This window comes from Lactuca saligna, chromosome 5, assembly GCF_052625555.1.
Source record: "Lactuca saligna cultivar CGN05327 chromosome 5, ASM5262555v1, whole genome shotgun sequence".
Lineage (NCBI taxonomy): Eukaryota > Viridiplantae > Streptophyta > Magnoliopsida > Asterales > Asteraceae > Lactuca > Lactuca saligna.
In genome coordinates this window covers 253,808,569-253,814,568 of record NC_136421.1, presented here as the reverse complement: position 1 = coordinate 253,814,568, position 6,000 = coordinate 253,808,569, and the positions used below count along the sequence as shown (strand labels likewise).

The following is a 6,000-nucleotide window of genomic DNA, read 5'->3' as shown; positions in this document are numbered from 1 at the left end:
TTGGATTTATTTGATGTACAGGTCTATTGCTAAGCATAGGCCGTTGATCTGTTTGGACAACTTGGAGAATTGGAGGAGGGCTGTTGGCTGGCAGATTAGTTGTTGGGTCAACGTCAAGCAGATGGTGATCATTAAAGGGAGCAGATGGCTAATTATTCAGATGGATAGGATGAAAAGCGAATGGATGTGGTCTGAAGACTGGAAGGACAGAAGAAGATTTTGGATCGAGAACTTTTGCATTTTCTTAATTCATAGGGTTATTTGGTTGTTTAGTGGTGTTTATTTTAATTTTGGTTTATTTGGTAGTTTGTTAATAATTTGTGGGTTGATGGGTTGGTTCTTAAGATTAGTCTACTGGACTGTGGGTTTTTTTTAAGGGCCTTGCCCCTTGCATTGGTTTTGATGGTATTTGGTGGCTATGGTGCTGCAAGGGGTTGAAGTTACCTTTTTTCCGACTTCAAATAAGTTCGTGGACTAGTCTTAGGGTTAGTATGGTCATGTGGGGTAGCATTGGGGATTATTTTTTGGTTAAAAAATGGTTACGGTAGTTGGTTATGGATAGGTTGGAGAACTATTGGTTATGTGTTTTGATTTTGGTTTGGTTGGGTTGTATTCTTTTATTCTTATATTAATAAAGTTTGCTGAGCTTTGGCTCTTTCAAAAAAAAAATAAAAAAATTGATTCCTTGGGGAAGACTACCAATCATTAGGATTTTCTTGTAATTTAATCAGATGTTCTTGTAGTCAGGTTCATAGCAGTGTTCAGCTATTTATTGCATTTGGCCCAGTTTGTGGTTTCAAATGCTAATCAATGTAAACTAATAATACACACAACAAGAATTTAGAACAAACAACAAATGATATTAGATGTTTAGTAGAAAGAACATACCTGGATTAATAACAACTGAATTCCAACGTCTCAATTTAAGTGTCAGATGCCTTCAATCTCATCTTCAAATAATCAGCGACTGTTATACAAAATTAATATAAATAAAAGACTGTTTGTTTTTCGAGAAGACAAAAAAAAAAAAAAAAAACATAGCTTCTAATTTTGAAAGAGGTTTTCTAAATGTGATATTTCTATCTGTTTTCACCTAAGCAAGCCAACTAACTTGAAGTTTTCTTTAATGAAATCACGTTTTCTTCCAAACCAACACTCCATGCATGTTCATCCTCCACTTGTAAAACCAACTCCATAATTCTTTTCTCATACATCTGAATCTGATATTTGCTATTGCTATTAGAAAATGAAAACAAATACTTCTAATCAACTTTGCATCTTTAAAAATAAATATATGTAACAGTAATACCAACATTATAAATACACCTTTAAAAACACAACAGAAACCTCTAATAAAAAATAGTTCTAAGAAAACTTTGACAATATAATGGGGGACAAAGCAAGAGTATCATCATAAAGAGGGAGTCAGATGTATGAATATGCATGATCAACAATTCCAATACAGGATCCCTGTTGCAATGTATAAATGTGTAACTTTCACACAGTAAAATTAGGTTTAAAAAAACTTTAAAATGGGTATAAAATTTAAACATTTCCCTTCCTCTTTAGATTGAATTCTTTGCTAAATGAAAGCATTTTTTATCAGGTCAATCATAGATATATAGACATAAATCCATAAAATCTTGATGAAAAAGAAAAAAAAAGGTTTTGCTAAATATCAAATCCATCAGATGTTGTAAGGACTTAAAGTAAAGATTCAAGAACAAATCTGATAGAATTCTTATTTTCTTTGCACTTTAAAGCAACGGAATAAAATGATGTTGGTTCCTATGACATTTGTTTCATTTTAATATATTTAATATTTTATGGCATGCCAAATATCATAAAGGAATTGTACTATTGTCTAGTTAAAATTTTACAGTTGCATTTTGTACTGTTTAAATTTGTTAATTGCTACCAAAGAATTAATTTACCATTTTGATCAACTTCTTTCAGCTTCTCCTTATCTGCATGTTTAACCTAACCAAGTTTCTGGTTCGAATTTGAAATCTATGTTTCAACTAATTTCCCAGCATTTCATCAAACAGTTGGAGGTTGAACAGTTGGACCAAAATCTTGGGTTCTTAGGCTTAGATAGCTTCTAGTATTATTGTTTCTTTGGCTTGTTAATGATCTTATAGAGGCGCATCCCAAATTAAGGGCAGCTGAACACCATAGCAAGAGAGTTATCAACACATTCAACCCATGACCAGATCCAAGATTTTGACCAGAGTTATCATATTATTAGTTAAATGCAAATCAGTGGAAGAGAAATAAGAAATAGAATAAAAACTAGGTGATGGAGTCTTCGATCCAAACACAAAAAACATTATCAAATGATCAACAAACCAAGGAAACACATTTTGAAATAAGCCTATGAGAAACGCTTAATCAGGATTTTACAGAAAAAACAAAAAACCCAATAAAAGATAGAGAAGAAACCCCCAAAAAAACGACAGAAAAACATTAGTTTCCTTTTGTTTTAATGTTGCAATACAGCTTGTGAAGTTTGAAAATCAGATTTTACAGAAAAAAAAAATAAAAAAAAGAGGCAGTCAGAAAAAAAGAGAATTAAAAAAGCAGCAACTAGTCTTCGATTTTATCTTATCCATACATAAAGAGGAAATTTAACCATCTGAAATTAGAGAAAACCCTAAGAGAACTAAAGTAAAAGGTAGAAGAGAAAAATGATAAGAATGAAAACTTACAGAGACCTTGATAATTTATTTGGATTGTAGACATGGTTGTCAGTGTCGTGCAAAGGATGGGGTGCTTGGGTCTAAGAGGAGCGGAGTTATAGAGATCCGGATGAGTCTCCGGCGGAGTTTGGAGAGCAGCCACCACCACCAGGATGAGCGAAGAAGGTTTATATTAAGCGCCAATAAACCGACCTAACCCTTTCAACTTGCCAGTTCTAACGGTTCTTTTTGTAACCTTTCCAAAATTAACTTTTGATTTTTACTGTTATAATCCAACTTTTTATTCTTTATTATGAAATTGGTCCCTTATTTTTTCTTTTTACATTTGACCCATTTTTTATTTTTTATTACAAACTTGTTCCACATGTCTTTTAGAATTTTTTTTTTATAACTTTCTAAAAATGTAACTCTACATTTATTGTTAGGTCATCTCTAACCATATACTAAAAATGTACTTTTACACTAAAAGTTATACTATATTGTTCTAATCCCATACTAAACCTAACATATATATATATATATATATATATATATATATATATATATATATATATATATATATATATATATATATATATGTTAGGTTTAGTATGGGATTAGAACAATATAGTATAACTTTTAGTGTAAAAGTACATTTTTAGTATATGGTTTATATATATATATATATATATATATATATATATATATATATATATATATATATATATATGTATATATAGCATTTGTAAATAATATAATACTAAATATGTTAGGAAATCTCCCCCCCCTTCTTGTTCACCGTCTCCTTTTCCACCATCATTATCTCATCTTCCACTATTTGCTCAAACGTAAACATGAAACCATCAAGGAAAATGTACCTTGTAGACATCACTTCCTCTTCATCTCTATAGTTCCAACTCCGTTTCTTCATCTCCTTTCTATCGGCGGCATGGTGGTTGTGCTTGACCGCTAATGTGGTGTTAAGTGATAAAGGGGGTGTTTACAAAAACAAAAAGGCAAATAAAGGGGAAGTGATGTTTACATTTTCTTTTCTTTTTTCTTTTTATTTATTTTAATAAGAAAAATTAATAATTTTTTTTGAATAAAGAAGATACCAAGAACGAATCCATCATTTTAGATATTTTCAAAATATTTTAAAACATACTCGTAAGGGAACATTCTGAAGAAAGTTTGAAGAAAGTTTGATTTCAATTGAAAGGCAGTAAGGGAACATGATTTTCGAGGGAGATGAAAAACAAAATTAACGCGGCAAACGAGAAGGTTGAAATTGAATTTTTAGCGGTTTATTTTGAGATTTATTAGGTGAAACATTAAAAAATAGAAAAAACAAAGATTGCGTTTGCCGGGAGTCGAACCCGGGTCTATTGCTTGGAAGGCAATTATCCTAACCGTTGGACTACAAACGCTGGATGCTTTTTAAGAATGTCTATCAATATTATATCAATAAAGGATATGGCATGTTCCTATTTCCTATTGTTGTATGGTTAGTTACGAATGAAAATGATTTTTCCTGATTGTCTTGAACATACATTGACTGATATAAATTGAAATTTTTTCATTTTAACACTCTTATTCAAGAGCAAAGAATGGTGAAGGGGGGGGGGGGGGGTCCACCACCTAGTTTTATAGATCGTATTACAAGTTATATATGAAAAAAATAAGATACGTCTTACAATTTTTTAATAGCTTACCGTATAATATTTGATAAATTAGAACACAAAAAATAAAAGAAATAGTGGAAGATTTATATTTAAATTTGCAACACAAATAGTTACAGAGAAAATAAAAAATAACACAACTCCCACGTTAATGGTCGTAGAAAATAAGTGTTTCGAATGAACTATTTAAAAAGAAAAAAGACCCAAACATTAAGTAAGTATTTATTTTTGCAAAAAATCCAACTATAGGATCAATTAGGCCGACTTTTTTTTTTTTTTTTTTTTTGGTTTTTAAGGTGTTCAACCGATCCGGTTGAACATTGCTTTTAGTGAACCAGGTTACCCTTTCGTTTTGTAAAAAAATGACCAATTAGACTCGACAAAAACAATTTTATTCCCTCAAAAAGCACGCAAATAAATTAAGGGACCGAATGAACAAATGTATCGGCTAATGTGTCATTTTTCCTATAAATAAATAAATAATTAAGAAGACCAGGAAGTGAATACCTTATCCTCTTTATTTGGTCTAAAACAACTCGATAGGCAAAAAACTAGACAAAACTATAAATTTGATCCTTGTGGTTTGCAAATTTTTTTGGATGGGGTCCAAAAAGTTTCCAGCTTGCACCACAAGTCCAAAATCAAGGTTTTTCATTGTTTTTAGTCCAAAAAAACTTGAAAAGTCGATTTTACCCTTTTACATTTCTTTTTTCTATTTCTTTATTTATTTTGGTATTTAAATAATTAAAAAGAGAAAATAAAATAAACCCCACAACCTCTTCCTCCCCCCTCTCTCTCTCTCTCACACACACACACATAGATACACACACAAATATATATACATATCGTCTTCATAAAAATGGCTGCCACCATTACTTCAATAGTCTCAAGCTAGATCGACCATAGAAGCTCAAAGTTTTCGACCAAACAAAAATTGGTGTGAAGGACCTCGTTGATGCTGGAATCCGCCAAATCCCTCTCATCTTCTGCCAATCACCATAAACATCGCACAAAAATAAGTGATGCAATTGTTGGAGGTTTAAGAGAAATTCAAATCGAGTAATCAAATAAAGTGATGAAATATGAGGTATGCTTTTCCAATTATTCTCAAAGGCCTTGGGATTGAACGCATATCACCCCCGGGATCACGATTGTAGCAAGGGGCTTTTGTTCTCCGACCATTAATACCCTGTTTGTTGACAGAAACCCTTAAGGATTTTAGAAGTGATTAATCGGGTAAGAGATGGTTTATGGTTTGATATGGAGACCTATATTAACACCACTTTCACAGACCCAATTTCTACATACATAATCGACTTATCATCTTCAGATCCATTTGGTATGGAGATCGATATCAGCACAACTTGCATAGCCATCACCGGGTGGCTTGAAGATTTTGATGTGGACTACGTGAAATATGTCAGAAACAATTGAGGGGGGAAACAACAATGAGATCACGGGTAGATCTAATTTTGTTGGAGGTGCTACTGTCGGAGACGCTTCAATGGTCGGAGGTGTTCTCTTGGCGGAGAAGGTAAGGCTGGCAGAAGCTTAACGGTACAAATCAGGAGAAAGGAGAAAAATGAAGCAACAAAGGCTGCTGTAAGATTGGTCCCTTCTGTGTGTGTATGTCTATGAAGACG

General features: G+C 32.4%; 1 long non-coding RNA gene and 1 other non-coding gene across 2 annotated transcripts; both read right to left on the bottom strand.

The window, feature by feature from the left end:
• Positions 1 to 865: 865 nt before the first annotated feature.
• LOC145046307 (uncharacterized) lies at positions 866 to 2,875 on the bottom strand. The gene is made up of 3 exons (XR_013681993.1): positions 2,715 to 2,875; positions 1,094 to 1,220; positions 866 to 967 (listed from the first exon to the last, which is right to left on the bottom strand). It is a non-coding gene; the product is annotated as an uncharacterized LOC145046307 (long non-coding RNA).
• Positions 2,876 to 4,033: 1,158 nt separating this feature from the next.
• TRNAG-UCC (transfer RNA glycine (anticodon UCC)) lies at positions 4,034 to 4,105 on the bottom strand. The gene has a single exon. It is a non-coding gene; the product is annotated as a tRNA-Gly (tRNA).
• Positions 4,106 to 6,000: the final 1,895 nt, after the last annotated feature.